Below are 16,443 nucleotides of genomic sequence, written 5' to 3' on the forward strand. Positions count from 1 at the left end.
AAGGACGGCAGGTTTCCTTCCCTAAAGGACATTAGTGAACCAGATCTGGTAGTTTCATGGTCACCATTACTGACACTAGCTCTTTATTCCAGATTTTTAAAAAATTTTAATTAGCTAAATTTAAGTTCCCCAGCTGCCGTAGCAGGATTTGAACTCATGTCTCCAGATTATTAGTCCAGGCCCACTGGATTACTAGTCCAGTAACATAACCACCATGATACCATACCCAGTATTACTCCATTGGAACTGACTGAACTGCTTTCACTTTTCCATTAGTTTATTTGTGTTCTTGTCCTTCTCCCCTCTTCCCCATTGTATATTTTACAGTCCCATTCTCTCTCGGACAGCAGATGCTGGTAATGGAGGATGGCTGCACAACTGGGAGTGGAGGAGGAGGTGTGGGCTGGTGCCTAGGTTGAGGGTCCCCTCTCGGGTCACGGCTGGGGGGAGTGGAGGAGAGTGTGGGCTAGTGCTTGTGGATGGGGTTCCCTATCGGGACACGGCCGGCGAGGTGGTCCGCACCCCTGGGGTCTTCCTACCTTTCTTCCGCCACATTCCCAGGTCATAACAATCTTCTCCGCTTTGTCAAATTTTCCATGCTTCCCTCCCCCTCTGCTCTTCTGCTGTTACCATTTACAGCTCCTCTGGACCCATCTTTTGTTTCTATACTTGTCTCATTATCACCCCCTGTTGCTTTGCACCATCATCACTTTTGTCATTTAATCACTCCTGCCCTCCACCCAATCATAGACTTTTGATCTTTCTCCCCCCCTTTTCCCTGGCTCTGCATTTGCTTAAAAACTGTTTAATCTCTAACATCTTCCAGTTCTGACGAAAGGGTCATCGACCTGAAACGTTAACTTTGTTTCTCTCTCCACAGATGCTGCCTGACCTGCTGAGTATTTCCAGCGTTTTCTGCTTTTATTTCAGATTTCCAGCATCTGCAGTATTTTGCTTTAGTTTTAGTGTAATTAAGTGTACTTCCCCATGCATATTTTGTGAAGCTGCTGTACATTTTGATTCCATAATGCTTGATGGAGGACTGCATTGATACACCCATGTTTCTTGGCGTGACTACGAGCACCGAGGCCCGAGGTTGTGCTGGCTGGTTTGGTCTTGGTTTATGTTTTACTTTTATAAATTCTCTAGTGGCCCAATTCATAGATCCTTTGTATGTTATCTGATACCAAGATCAGACATCCACTCACGCACAGACTTCGAGCTGAACGCAGCATTGCCATAGCATGTTCTGGATAGAAAGGTTTTCAAATGTCCCTGACATTTAAAATGTTCCCAAATAAGATAAATGTAAAAAGGGCTAGGAAGGCAGGCTTAGTGGATAGCTTTTTCAGAAAGCTGGCACAGGCACGATGGGCTGTAAGATTCTATGATTTTACAATCTGTAATGTACTGATTTGACGATACAAGGACATCTAATCCATTTGTTGGTTCATATTGATACCTGGTGTTCTTGGTGGATGCCAACTTGAGTCTTGACGCAGTCCTTCAGAACCAGAATGAAAGGAAGGACTTTGGTCTTTCTTAATTTTCTTCGGTGTCAGTGAAGTTCCAATGCAGGTTAAGCTTGTGGTGTCCAAATATTTCTCCTTCATGGTACTGAGTTCCTAGATATGCAAAGGAAAGGCTTCCTCCAGCCCGTGTGTGAGCTATATGACCAAACTGTGGAACGTAAGAACATAGGAACAGGAGTAGTCCATTCTGCCCCTCGAGGCTAGTCCACCATTCCATTAGATCTTGGCTGAAGGACTCCAGTCCACGCAGGCCTATCATTGAGTGTCCCCGAGGATGAATCATTGTCATAGCGAGCAAACATATTTGCAAATCCTGTTCTCATGAGGAACTGGATTAAGCAGATGGTGATGAGTAAGCCTGGTATGTGGATTGGATTTGGACACCTAGAGCAATATAATCTGTGCAGGTCCTTCCACTATGTTTAAGGCAGCTTTCCGTCATATGGTTGATGAGAAAACTCTGAAAACTGGGACGTCAGCTGCTAGAAGGTGCTACCCGAGGGTCAGGTATGGCAAACACACTCATATATCCAAGGCTCGATACCCACCTTGTTTGGGTTGCAGCTGCTGCAGAAGCTCAGCACCTTCAACTGGTGGAACCATTGTTCATTTCGGTGTGTGTGTCCATGCTGAGGACAGGGTAATGGTGGCAGTGAACTCAACACATTCTACAATAAGCTGTGCTGCTCATCATTCTATTCATAAGGAAATCCTGGTACCTGCTGTCCACCTAGGGCTCAGACCCATGCTTGTCAGTTGCCTAATGACCAACTAGTGACTCTCTTCCTCGAGGCGGAAGTAAGTGGGGTTTCTTTGAGGTTGTAGTGGCTTCAAGGACAACATGTTTGGTGAAGAAGATTTGGAACCAAGTTAACCTTCAGTGGGATCAGTAATCCGCTACCTAACCCAATCATTCCAAGGTAAAACCAATAATGGAATCTTGAGTGTAGACTTGTCTTGGGGTCAGGATTCTTCCCATTTGATTCCACGTAACTTTGCAAGTGAATGTCCTAACGGGTAGCATAGGCCTAGTTGGACAAGCAGTGAGAAGCTTACCAGTGCTCTGTAGTGAGAGGCAGCATGGGTTAGTTGGTTAAACTCCAGACGTACCCTTGGGTGTCTCTAAACACTGGCTCTGCCAACCTGTGTCCCTAGACTTGGGTAAGTGGAGTGTGTCTATACAGGGAAAGAATTCACACTCAATATCGGGGGGAACAAAATGTCTACAGCTGTAGATTTCTCAGTTGCTAGGTTTGGAGTCTCTTAAACACGGCTCCATGCATGACCAAAAAAAGTCTTCTCACATCATTCACAAATGTCTGATGGTGCTTCAGATACAATGAATTTCTTTTGAATGCAGTCACTGGCAGCCATTTGTGCACAGCAAGATCCCACAAGCAGCAATGAGATGAATGACCAATTAATTTGTTGTTGGTGGTGTTGATTGTGGGAGGACTGTTGGCCAAGACACCAGGAGAACTTCCTGCCCTTCAATAATACCAAGGGATTTTTTTATTTGTTCAGGTAATCAAAGAGATACATTCACCTTTTGAAGTCACTCTATAATGACTACCTATGAGAGAATACATCGGCCCATTGGATGACATTTCAAAACATGTAGCTTCCTACATGTGTTTAACTTTACCAACGATTCCCATGGGCAGGAAAACGCTCGTAAAATAATGATGAGCCTAACAGCACTTAGTTGGCGAAGTTAGTTATTTACCAGTGGCAGGCATTCACTGCTCAGTGCAATTTCCAGCCCAAAGTGTTTTTGGATCATTAACATACATCTGAACAACTAGAACAGCCTAGGGTTGGATTCTCCTCCATGATCCTGCCCAAAATCAGTGGATAGTGAGGGAGTATTCCAATGATGAGGCCTACCACTACTGACTAGATCTTGTGCTCAAGTCTCTGGAGTGAGACTTAAACCCACAACCTTCTAACTCACAGGTACGAGTGCTACCAGTGAGCCACAGCTGACACCAATGGATGGCAATAGTGACACACTTATGGGGGACTTGGGTCCAAATTTGGACTTTCAATCCTTGTTTTGGAAGCTGAAAAGTTTCAGCAGTGCCTGATTTTAACAGCTCTCTGATAGTCGATCTAACATTTTCTGTCTAAATGGACAGTTTATCTAGAGTCTGGAATTAGCGGAGACTCTTTCTAAAACCATTTCCATTGGCAGGCTGAGTGGTGGTTTGTGGAAAGAAAACTTGTTCAGAAATGATGCGAAGAGAATTTAAGATGGAAGTGCTATGAATCCGGTACACTCTCTCCTGAGAATGTAACTCTAGATATAAGATATAGGCGAGGCATTGATTGGCAATGAACCAGACCTCTTTTCATTCCTGAACTCAAATGACTGTGTCAATGGGATCCTTAAGGCCGCATATTAATTTTTAATACTTCCACTCACCTAAGCATTGGTCACCCTGCACAAAACAAGAGTGCTGGAAATATAAGACAATCAGCATCTGAAAGAGGTACAGTAGGTAAATATTTTGGAGGTTCCTCTATTCTGTGAAAATGTAGATAAGATGGGGTGCAGCCTTTTATAGGTCCAGATTAAATGGTCAACCTCAGGACACAAGACCCCTCTCCCCACTGAGGTATTCTTTTCTAAAATAACCCATAAGGAGACACTGGCTTGCCCCAGTGTCACCAACAGAAAACCAAACAAAAGTGTCCCCCTTTTAAAGGGCACACTAATAAAAAACTTAACCAACAAAACTAAAGGAATCTTATAAACTTAAATAATATTATTACTATTATCCACTACACACTCCAGTCCCTGCGATGCCCACCGGTCGCAGAAGGCCTCAAGCGTTAACACTGCGAGCTCCTTCTCCAGGGCCACCCAGGCGTAGAGAAACCCGTGGAAGAGAGGTAGGCAGCCAGAGAGATCACCCCCAGGGACCGCGTCCGACCTGGATGGTCACCTTGGCCAAGCCCAGGGGCAGACCCACGAGGAGGTCCTCTGACTTGCCCGTCCCCCTCCTCACCGCGCGGCCAAAGATCAGGAGCGTGGAACTGAAGTGCAGCCAGAAGTTAAGGAGCAGCCCCCTCAAATAATGGAAGAGGGGAAGCAACCTCTCATATTGATTGAAAATGTGGAACACGTACTCAGCCAGGCTGCAAAAGTCCCCCGTCAGGTATTTCTGTCCAATGTACGGTTGCCAACTCTGGTTGGACTATTCCTGGAGCTTTCATCCCATGACCTCCTGCCTCCAACCTTTACCCCCCGCCCCCACACTCCCACCACTGGTCCCCGGACATGTCCATCCTCATGGACCGCTGCCTTCCCAAAGCCAACTGGAAAGCAAACAGGCTCTTAATTACCATTGGATGGTGATTGACTGTAAGTCAAACAGCCTTTTCCAACATTTTTATAAATAATAAACGGAAATCTTCACAGAAAATTAAAAGAAAGACACAAATGTAATGCTTTTTCTTGTGGGTTCCTCGCAGCAATGTCCAGGAGATTAATTCTTGGAGGCTCCAGGGCAATCCTGGAGGGTTGGCAACCCAAGTCTGATGCCACTAATGGTTGCTCCTCACTGAGGTGAAGGGCAGTTGACAGAGACTCGGAGCAGGCGGGGCGGATGTGGTGAGGGAGTCCTCTCAAACAGCGGAAACTGCAGCTCGAACGGTTTTTATTTCCCCCTCACATCCAATCCCTTTCCCCGAGATCGGAGACACGATGGAAGCCCGTGGAAGAAGCCCCTGAGATTGCAGCCGGTAAGGACCACCCACCCCACCCCACCCCATCCTCCCCCGACCCCAGGGACCAGGCTTCCCAAACCCCAGGCTCCTCCAGCCTGCTCTCCCCCCTCCTCCTGCTGAAACTGACACGGCCTCAGGGGAAACTGCTGCATTTTAATAGTTATTAATTTAAAGAAAAACCCCAAATAATTCAATCTGGACGGACTTCTAAAAAGTTACTCAACTAATTTACTATTTATAAAGTAGAAACTAAACCAGTGAATGAAGTAGTTTACGGTTAAAATATTAAGTGAGCGGTGGAGAGAGCAAAATTAAATATTGTAACCTGTGTGACATCGAATCTTTCGGAACAGTTCAACTCGCTGATCGCAGCCGGTGACCTGGCCCCTCTGATAGCCTGTCCGATCCGGCAATGCCGCTGGTCCAGGTCCAGGTCCAGATGATCTTGATCCAAATCCGGGTGCAAGAGCTCGATCCAGGTCCAGATCTAAATCCAATTGCAAGTCCAGGTTCAGGTCCAGATCTAAATCCAATTGCAGGTCCAGGTCCAGATCTAAATCTAATTGCAAGTCCAGGTCCAGGTCCAGATCTAAATCCAATTGCAGGTCCAGGTCCAGATCTAAATCCAATTGCAAGTCCAGGTTCAGGTCCAGATCTAAATCCAATTGCAAGTTCAGGTCCAGATCTAAATCCAATTTCAAGTCCAGGTTCAGGTCCAGATCTAAATCCAATTGCAGGTCCAGGTCCAGATCTAAATCCAATTTCAAGTCCAGGTTCAGGTCCAGATCTAAATCCAATTGCAGGTCCAGGTCCAGATCTAAATCCAATTTCAAGTCCAGGTTCAGGTCCAGATCTAAATCCAATTGCAGGTCCAGGTCCAGATCTAAATCCAATTTCAAGTCCAGGTTCAGGTCCAGATCTAAATCCAATTGCAGGTTCAAGTTCAGGTTCAGGTCCAGATCCCAATCCAGGTGATCTACAGCCAAATCCAGGTGCAGGTCCAGATGCGGATCCCGATCCCCAACTGCGGATGATTGTCTTTGAAAAGAAAGCCGGAAAAAGGGGGAGTTTTGACAATAACCAGGAAATATCGGTTGGCTTCAGCTCTCCGTGTGGTTCTCGTACTCGGAGGGAATCCTACTCGTGGGCACTCCAGATATTTATTTATATAATCTCACAACAGCCGGGAGCGGGGCTGGGATTTCATGGAGTACAAGGATTAAATTCAGGCTACGAGGTGCAGATTTGTTAACTACCGAGTTTTATTGGACGATCTTTCCGAGAAACTTAGGGATTTTGACTTAGAAAATTTAAAATAAGGAGGGGAAAAAAAGGCCAGCAACAGACGGTGACAGTTGCGACCTGATCCCTGATTCTCTGTGTCGAGGTTGACCAGGACTGTGCGGAGTTCCCTGCATTCTGTGCCTGTCGGGGAATTTTATTTCTTGCATTATTTAGTCTGGACGGACCCTGATAGAACCTGACTAACTCCAGTCTAAGCTGCCCACAGTGTTAAAATTGCCCGGCTCCATGCGTTTGGTCTGATGCTACCTTTTATCCTGAACAAGATCCCCATAGCATTCAAAGAGGCCGGCAGAACAAGACGGAAATATTGTACAGGTATCGAGTGCAGAATGCACATCACAGCTGTGTGAGTAGGTTACTGTTAAATGTAATCTCCTCGGATCCATTTGCAAGTTGCAGGTCAGTTCCTGGCTGATTCAGAGAATTCTGCCTTTCTTTACTTTTGAAACATGTAATTCTCTGTATGAAGCTGGTGCATTTAAAAGTTGAGACCTGTTTGCAGTTCTCAGGCCTGTCAAGTCCCGCTCATTGGGGATGGGGTGAATCGAGAGTCCCTCATTTTGGTTTAAAAAATATCGGCCATCTCCTCTGACTTTTGTTTAAACGGCGATCAGTCTCACTCTTTCTGATCACAAGCCTCATTTCCTAACCGTTCCCTAGTGTTGATGGCTTCTCTTAGGGAATGTGATCCTGACCAACAGAACCAAGCCTGCAGCAATTAGGAACAGGAGGCCATTCAGCCCCTCGAATCTGTCCCGTCATTCAATTAGTAATCTGTACCTCACCCCCATTTACCCGCCTTTGCTCCATAGCCCTAGATACCTCTCGCCTAACAAAAATTAAAATTGGGAACTTTGTATTCATTTCTAATATATATTTTCTATCTTTTTTCTGCCAAGCCCCTCGGAGGCCTTTGAGGTTGTGGGGACATTTTATGCCTTAAAGACCCCTTCCCCAGAACATTATAAATGAATGTGAGGCAGGTTTGGACGCAGTGCCTCTGGTTAGCATTAACCCTCCTTGCTTGAACAACTAGAAGTTGCCCAAGGATTATTTTTCTGTAAATATTTAAGTAGATGGGAAAAAATATGCAGAACTCCAGATTTAAAAAAAAAATTCTTCTTGGCATGTGGGTGACTATTGGTAAACCAGTATTTATTGGCCATCTCTGGGTACCGTGAGGGAATTAAGAGTCAACCATGTAGTGAGGGACTGAAGTCACATGTAGACCAACACAAGGGCGCAGGTTCCCTTCCTTGAAGGACATTATTGAACCAGTTGGGTTTTTATGACGACCTGGCAGTTTTTGTGGTCAATTTTTGGTGCCAGCCACAAATAACCAGATTTATTCAATTCAATGCCACCATTTGCCACGGTGAGGATTTGAACTCAGGGCTTCTGGTTTTGCTAGTCCAGTATTAGGTTCCTGTACTCTAATTGCTTCAGGTCTCATAGGAAAGAAAGGAATGCTAGTACTTATATTGCGCTTTCTCATGTCTGTCAGAAATGTTTCCGAGCCCTTGACCAGGGACAGATTAATGCACAGGCACTACAGGGCACATGGACCAGGGACGCCAGGCCGTGATCTCCCAGGCACTGCTGCTGCGAGAAATCTGGGAGGCTTGACGGCTTCTGGCGCCAAACCCTTCCCGCCCACGGTCTGGTGAACACTGCTGCGGTGCAGCCTGCAGGGACCTGGATTTATTCTTTCTCTTTTGCGTCCTCCTCCATCACCTCCTGCCCTGCAGGTCAGTAACTTCTCGTAAAGTGAAAGTGGATATAATTTACTTGGTGTTTTGAGGGTGCCATTTTCTGTTATGTCACAATAATGTTAGCGTGCTGGCTGAGAATGTAGCTATTCGGATTAAACTCTACGACAGGAGATAATGTACAGCAGCAAAGCACCAATTCTAAATACACAGGGTACAGTCTCTAAAGCTCTTGCCTCGAAGCTGGGTAATTAACGATCAGGATGAGAAGTATTTCAAAGGGGTTAATTACAAGCCGAAGCCCTGTTTTGGTTTAGAATAATCCAGGACAGGCAAAAAAATGTATCAAGGCAGACTTTCACTTCCAGTACTGGGATTGCTTATTCCTCATTATGGTTTCATCGAACACGCGATTTGAAAACATGGACTGTGATTGAGCTGTAGCCTCCCGAGCCCTCCCTACCCTCCTCGCTGTGACCCTCTGGCTTGCTCTCCATTCCTACCTGATTTATATTCCTACCCAATCTATTTTTTCCTTCACCACTGCTGGTCCTTTTTAATGGTTTCTGCTATTTTTGTCTGTTGGGAAAAAATATCATTGTAAGTACAGAGACATATGTATTTTGGAGGGTTTGCTGATGTACCCTGGTATTGTGATGGGTTCGGGGGTGTAATAGTTTGGGGGTGTTTTCTGATGTGCAATGATGGGCTTCCCAGTATATTTCAGAAGATATTCTGTTGTTTTTCAGTGGGTTTGCTGTTCTGTGGTACATTTGCTGGTGTTTTGTAATGGAGTTTACTGGTGCACTGTGGTGTGTTATCTTCTGTACTGTGATGGACTTTGCTGGCGTACTGTGATGGGGTTTGCTGGTTTATATTCTGGAAGGATTTTTGGGCCATTTTGGATAATCCATGGATCTTAAGTGTACCGCGATCCCCTACAGTGACCTCCTTGAGGCTCTCACTATCTCTGCTACCAGGCTACTGGAACTTGGCTCCCATCTTTCCTACATTACACTGAGCAGCTACTACAGCATATTCATTACTCTAATACACAAGCTGCTTGGCTCTCGGGGTTTGTACTGATGCTGGAGCATGTTTAAGAATGAAGCACACAGTCCTATGCAAGTCAGAGCGCACGCCAAGTAATGGGAAACTGCTGAATGGGGACATTTGTTTCAAATTGAAATGAACACTCATTGAAGTATCTCCTATTCTAATTCATTCTTTTGCAGGACCACCAAATTATGGATCTCCCTATCTCCTATCGTCTGTGGGATTATAAAACCCAAACTTGGTACCACTTCACCACTATTTCTTGATTTTCCTTGCCTATTCTCCTGCTCTTTCCAATCTTGGTGTGGTACACCTTTACTGGTTCTTCAGCTAGGTTTCTAGTTAAAACATGTCCAGGCCTAAGTGTACGAGTTCCTAATCTATACATTGCTCAGCATAGTGGTCAGGTAGAGGGAGTGTTTGCTTGTCATGGAGCTAGAGGGGATCCATTTAACCTTGGACTGGAGCAGCAACTCTGCACCAAAACCAAACAAAGAACAAATAATTATTTTTTACAAATTTGCAGTGTCTGAATTGACTCATTCGGAACAAAAGGGCTCGTTAAATATTATGGGTTATATTAATGGTAAAATGCAACTTAAATAACAGGAAGACCTCACTCTGTACACTGTTACTAAAATGATGTATTATCAGAGACGGCATCCCACAAAGCTTTAGAAAATAACAGAGTGCTTTGTTCTTTGAGAGTGAGAGTTTTCTTCAAACTCAAACATAAAGCTTTGTCACGCACAGCCTTGCTTTTTTGATTGGGTTCTATTTACCACAACATTTACCAGAACAAGGGGGCACAATCTTAAAATTAGAGCTAGGCCAATTAGGAGTGAAATCAGGAAGCACTTTTTCACACAAAGAGTATAGGAAATCTGGAAAACTCTCCCCTCCCAAAAGGCTGTGGATGCTGGGGGTCAATTGAAATTTTCAAAACTGAGATTGATAGATTTTTGTTAGGTAAGGACACCAAGAGATATGGAGCAAAGACGGGTAAATGGGGTTGGGATACAGATTAGCCGTGATCTAATTGAATGACGGAACAGGCTCGAGGGTCTGAATGGCCTCCTCCTGTTCCTATGTAGGCCTGAAGATTTAACAAGAATTCTGTAGAATTGTTTTGTGGGTGTTACAAAGGAAAAATAAAGCAACTTGAAAAGATCTTTGTTGCTGAAGGTGCTTCTGTATTTAGAGCAGGTTGATGTAGTGCAGAGAGTCAGTAGACAATGCCCTTAAATAAAAGCACATCATTCCATGGCAAGGCTCCGTATAGAAGGGGAGAAAAACCTGAAAACTTGTGTGTTTATGGGGACGAGGCTACCTAGGGGACAACAAGTCAAAGCTGAGAAAATGACCTAAGTGAAATGGGAGATATATTTGTGGAACTAGGTTTCGTCAGTTGTGTGGAAAAACTGGAGAAGGTGGGGTTGTTCTCCTTGCAGCAGAGAAAGTTAAGGGAAGATTTAATAGAGGTGTTCAAAATTATGAGGGGTTTTGATAGATTAAATAAGGAGAAACTATTTCCATTGGCGGGAGGGTCGGTAACCGGAGGACACAGATTTTAGGTAGTTGTCAAAATAACCGTTGGGGAGATGACGAGGAATTGTTTTCTGCCTGAAAAGGTGGTGGAAGCAGATTCAATAATAACTTTCAAAAGCGAAGTGGATATACAATTAAAAAGGAAACATTTGCAGGGCTATGGGGAATGAGCTGGGGAGTGGGAGTAATTGGATCTTTCAAAGAGCCCGCACAGGCCCGATGGGCCGATTGGCCTCCTTCTGTGCTGTATGATTCTATGAGTCTTTTGAAATCTAAAAGCTTTACTTCAATAGATGGCGTGTGTTCTAGAATTCTTTAGACCAAATGATTGGGTTCGAGTTGCTCACTGACCCAGCAACCACAGCCTTCTGGGGAACAGAGTTCCAGATTTCCACTACCCTTTGTGTGGAAGAAAAGTGCTTCCTGATTTCACTTGTAAATGGCCTAGCTCTAATTTTAAGATTGTGCCCTGTTGTTCTGGATGAGATCAGATTAGCAAAATGTTGTGGTGAATAGAACCCAATCAAAGCAGGGCTGTGCGTGACAAAGTTTTATTTTCAAGTTTGAGAAAACTTGAATATTGCCTCACTCTCAAAGGGCAGAGCACTCTGTGATTTTCTAAAGATTTGTATGATGCCATCTCTGATAATACATCATTTTGGTTACAACGTCCTGTTCCTTAAGTTGCATTTTACCATTAATATAACCCCATAATATTTAACGTGCCTGCCAATATTCAAAATACGTGTATTATAAAGACTTCTATTATATTGAAATTTGTAGCACGTTTACAGATTTAAACTGATAGTTAGCTGCTAGTCATTGCTTTCTAAAGTGAGTTATTTATTGAGTTTACTGCCAGGTTGCTGTGTGTGAGAATGGTGTCTCTGTGGGTTTTGATTCTATTGCCCTCACAGGAAGGTTTTTTGTCACCATTTTAAGTGTTTTCCTACAGTGGAACCTTTTGCTCTCTGATGAAGTCATAGGGCTTAGAACCAAAGGGTGAACTTTGAGTTTGTGAACAAATTGGTTTCCAATTCAGATCTGTTATAAAATGAGATTTTCCCCCCCCCCCCCAAAATAATCCATGTTAAATCCAACATGGGATACATGCCAACAGGGCAGATTAACGCATGGGCCTACAGGCAGGGCTGCCAACTCTGGACGTATTCCGGGAGGTTTCATCACATGACCTCCCGTCTCCAACCCCCATGCTCCTGCCATTGGCCGCCTGACATGTCCATCCACACGACACTCCGCCTTCCCACACCAATTACAGACAAAACAGACTTTTCGTTACCCGATTGGATGATTCTTGACTGTTGGTCAAAAAGATTTTTTTTCCCCCAAACACCAATATTTTTATAAATAATAAGCAAAAGTGTTCAAAGAAAATGAAAAGCCAACAATTTTTTTTACTGCTCCTATGAGAGGTGGAGGTGGGGGGGGGGGAGGAAGAGAGGGGTGGAGGTGGGGGGGAAGAGAGGGGTGGAGGTGGGGGGGGAAGAGAGAGGGGTGGAGGTGGGGGGGGGAGAGGGGGTTGGAGGTAGGGGGGAGAGGGGGGTGGAGGTGGGGGGAAAGAGAGGGGTGGAGGTGGGGGGGGAAGAGAGAGGGGTGGAGGTAGGGGGGAAAGAGAGGGGTGGAGGTGAGAGGGGAGAGAGAGGGGTGGAGGTGAGAGGGGAGAGAGAGGGGTGGAGGTTGGGGGGAGAGAGAGAGGTGGAGGTGGGGGGGAGAGAGAGAGGGATGGAGGTGAGAGGGGAGAGAGAGGGGTGGAGGTGGGGGGGGAAAGAGAGGGGTGGAAGTGGGGGGCAGAGAGAGAGGGGCAGTGGGGCAGAGAGAGAGGGGCGGGGGAGAGAGAGAGAGGGGCGGAGGTGGGGCAGAGTGAGGGGGCGGAGGTGGGGGGGGAGAGAGAGAGGGGCGGAGGTGGGTGGGAGAGAGGGGTGGAGGTGGGGAGGGGAGGGGAGGGCGGAGGGGGAACGAGGAGGGTGGAGGGGGTGAGGGAGGTGGGTGAGGGTTGAAGTTGGGGGTAAGGAGGGGGCTGGCGCAGCATTCCTTTTCACCTGTTTCCCCCTCCCTCCTGCTCTGCGGAGCTTCAGCCAATGATCCTTCTCCAGGCAACCTCCGTCCCCCCGCAGCCCATGCACTGTGGGCCCTGAGCTGGTGCAGCCTTGCTCACACATTCAGTGCACCTGGTTCAGATATTGATGGAAAACACCATGTAAGGAGAATGTGAGCAGATTGTACAAATAAATGTTAAATCTTTTTGCCATCTCTCCGTCTTCTCAGTAATTTTTATAAAAATCTGCAATTACTGAATATTAGACATGGAATTGGCTCAGGTGGGAAGAGACACTTTACGAATAATTATATCACCACATCTCTGATGTCAGAAACAAATTCTATTTTGTATATTGCATGGCTGGTGATTGGGGGTAATGATGTGCACAAGTTGCACTACGGAAGTATTGGACTGACTCAGTGACCCAGCTGGCCATTTCCTGCCCTTTGGTTTCGTACGTTTGTATATTGTCCAGAGGGTCGGTCCCAATACCAACACACCAAAATGACAGGCAGGAAAAGACCAACTGGCCCATCAGGCCTGCCCCACACTCATGATGGCTGGAGCCTCATGACTAGACACTTCCCTCCTCATCTCAGTCCTATATCCCTCTGAACACCAACATTTAATAGTTTCCCACCATTTAAAAAATATTCTGTTTTTCTATTTTTTCCCAGCAAAGTGAATAACCTCACATTTCCCCACATTATACTCCATCTGCCACCTTCTTGCCCACTCCTGTCCATATCCCTTTGCAGGCTCTGCGTCCTCCTCACAGCTTACTTTCCCACCTAGCTTTGTATCATCAGCAAACTTGGATATTTTAGACCCTTCGTCTAAGTTATTAATGTAGATTGTAAATAGCTGAGGCCCAAGCACTGATCCTTGCGGCACCCCACTAGTTACAGCCTACCAACCTGAAAATGACCCGTTTACTCCTACTCTCTGTTTTCTGTCCAATAACCAATCCTCTATCCATGCTAATATGTTACCCCCAACCCCATGAGCCCTTATCTTATGTAACAATCTTTTGTGTTGCACCTTATCAAATGCCTTTTGAAAATCCAAATATACTACGTCCACTGGTTCCCCTTTATCTACCTTGCCAGTTACATCCTCAAAAAATTGTAATAAATTTGTCAAACACGATTTCCCTTTCATTAAACCCTGTTGACTCTGCCTAATCATATTATGAGGTCAGAACCTAGAGGGGTGTCAAATTATTACAGGGATGATATTATTTAACATGAATCAGACCTCCCCCTGATCGAGTCATAGAATTTTACAGCACAGAGTGAGGCCGTCGGGTGTCGGCTCTCTGAAAGAGCTCTCCATTTAGTCCCACTCCCCAGCCCCTGCCCCATGCGTTTTTTAATTTTTTCTTTTTCAAATTTTTATCCGCTTCCCTTTTAAAATCTGTTATGATTCTGCTGCCTCCGCTGTTTCTGGTCAGGCATTCTGTGGCCTAACAACCCTCTGCATTATAAAAGTTCTGCTAACCTCTCCTATCGTTCTTTTGCTAATGATCTTAAATTTCCTCTAGTTACCGACTTACCGACCAGTGAAAACAATTTTTCCCAATTCACTTTATCAACATCTCTCATAATCTAAATGCCTCTACCAGTACCCTCTCCATGGCTAAAGTTGGGCTCCCAAAACTGGTCACAATATTCTAACTGTGGTCCAACCAATGGTTTGTGTAGGTTTAGCATTATCTCCACTTTTGTGCTCTGTGCTTTAATTCATAAAACGTAAAGCCTCAATTTTAATGTAACCTGTCTACCAAATACACCTGATTTACACACGGCCTGATTTTACTCTCCATTGACCCAAATCTGCCCCGTTCCCGCCTGCTGGGTTAGGTCAAAGTAGGGGCTTTAGATTCCATGTGCTTTTTATCAACTGTATGTTTGAGCCCCTAAGTCTCTTTTACCCTTTCTTTATTCTTCCTCCCAAAATGTATCAGCTCGCATTTCTCTGCATTAAATTTCATCTGATCTCTATCATCCAAATGTAGGGTTTGGCCTGTTGTTAGGGAGCCCCCTAATATCTCCAGGTGTGAAGCCAAATATAATTCACTGAAATTTATTTTTCACTCTCCCATTATACAGCCTGCCTTACTAGTAGAGATATTTAACACCCTGTGACCCCAACCAGTATGTTACTTTGATTTCACTGGAGAGGATGGAAGCATTCTAAAATGAGAACAGTGTTCAGGATAAACATACTGGGATGACAACAACAACAGCAACAACAACAACTTGCATTTATATAGCGCCTTTAATGTAGTAAAACACCCCATCAGAGGGATTGATAAACACACTGGAACCCATCAGAGGGATTGATAAACACACTGGGACCTGACTCTGTTGCCTCTGATTGCCACTGCCCAGAATGATTTTCAGTACATTTATTGCAAATTCCACTGCAAGTTTCTTCCCTCCTCTCCTGAATGCATGAGCTCACATGGTATGTATTGCCAGGTGTGCTAACCCCCGTCCTGTACCTCACTAAAGTGATCTTTCTTTTCATGTGATCCTCTACTGTGAATGTCAGCAGGATATTTGACCATGGGAGTATTGCTGCCAAGTCCCGACCTGCCTCCTACTCCCCCCATAACGTACACAGGCACACGCCTGTACATACACACATGCACACATGTAGACTCATACATGCACACGCACAAAGCCTTTCCACCATCTACAAGGCACAAGTGAGGAGTGTGATGGAATACTCTCCACTTGCCTGGATGAGTGCAGCTCCAACAACACTCAAGAAGCTCGACACCATCCAGGACAAAGCAGCCCGCTTGATTGGCACCCCATCCACCACCCTAAACATTTACTCCCTTCACCACTGGTGCACCGTGGCTGCAGTGTGTACCATCCACAGGATGCACTGCAGCAACTCGCCAAGGCTTCTTCAACAGCACCTCCCAAACCCACAACCTCTACCACCTAGAAGGACAAGAGCAGCAGGCACCATCCCGACTTGGAAATATATCGCCGTTCCTTCATCGTCGCTGGGTCAAAATCCTGGAACTCCCTACCTAACAGCACTGTGGGAGAACCTTCACCACACGGACTGCAGCGGTTCAAGAAGGCGGCTCATCACCACCTTCTCAAGGGCAATTAGGGATGGGCAATAAATGCTGGCCTTGCTAGCGACGCCCACATCCCATAAACGAATAAAAAAAAACACGTAGACTCACACATACAGATACATACACAGATGAACATGTATACACACCTACACATGCACACACATGCACTCATACAGACATGCGCACACACATACACACACACACACACACACACACGCGCGCACATTTCCAGACAGATGTTAGCCAGCAGTGATCGGATATAAAGCACTGGTTGAGTTTTTTCCCCTCTCTCTCTAATTCAAAATTCCTGAAGCAAATTGCACCCATCATTATTGGCTGAGATTGAATCTGCGACTCTCCTGGTCAGTGTGGCTCATTTCCACATTAACCAGGGCCATT

The 16,443-nt window shown here is 45.4% G+C and overlaps 1 protein-coding gene across 5 annotated transcripts in view; it reads left to right on the top strand.

Moving 5' to 3' along the window:
• Positions 1 to 16,443, top strand: part of LOC137344798 (linker for activation of T-cells family member 2-like) — a 139,465-nt gene that overhangs the window by 36,877 nt on the left and 86,145 nt on the right. For 3 of the 5 annotated variants that reach the window (XM_068007955.1, XM_068007959.1, XM_068007960.1), the window contains exon 1: positions 5,159 to 5,279. The exons of 1 other annotated variant lie outside the window; for it this stretch is intronic. The gene's annotated coding sequence lies outside the window, so the exon portion shown is untranslated. Of the gene's footprint in view, positions 1 to 5,158; positions 5,280 to 8,121; positions 8,318 to 16,443 lie in introns of those variants that run through there. One more of the 5 variants, XM_068007957.1, reaches the window with a different exon arrangement.

Source organism: Heptranchias perlo, chromosome 28, assembly GCF_035084215.1.
Source record: "Heptranchias perlo isolate sHepPer1 chromosome 28, sHepPer1.hap1, whole genome shotgun sequence".
Taxonomy (NCBI): domain Eukaryota; kingdom Metazoa; phylum Chordata; class Chondrichthyes; order Hexanchiformes; family Hexanchidae; genus Heptranchias; species Heptranchias perlo.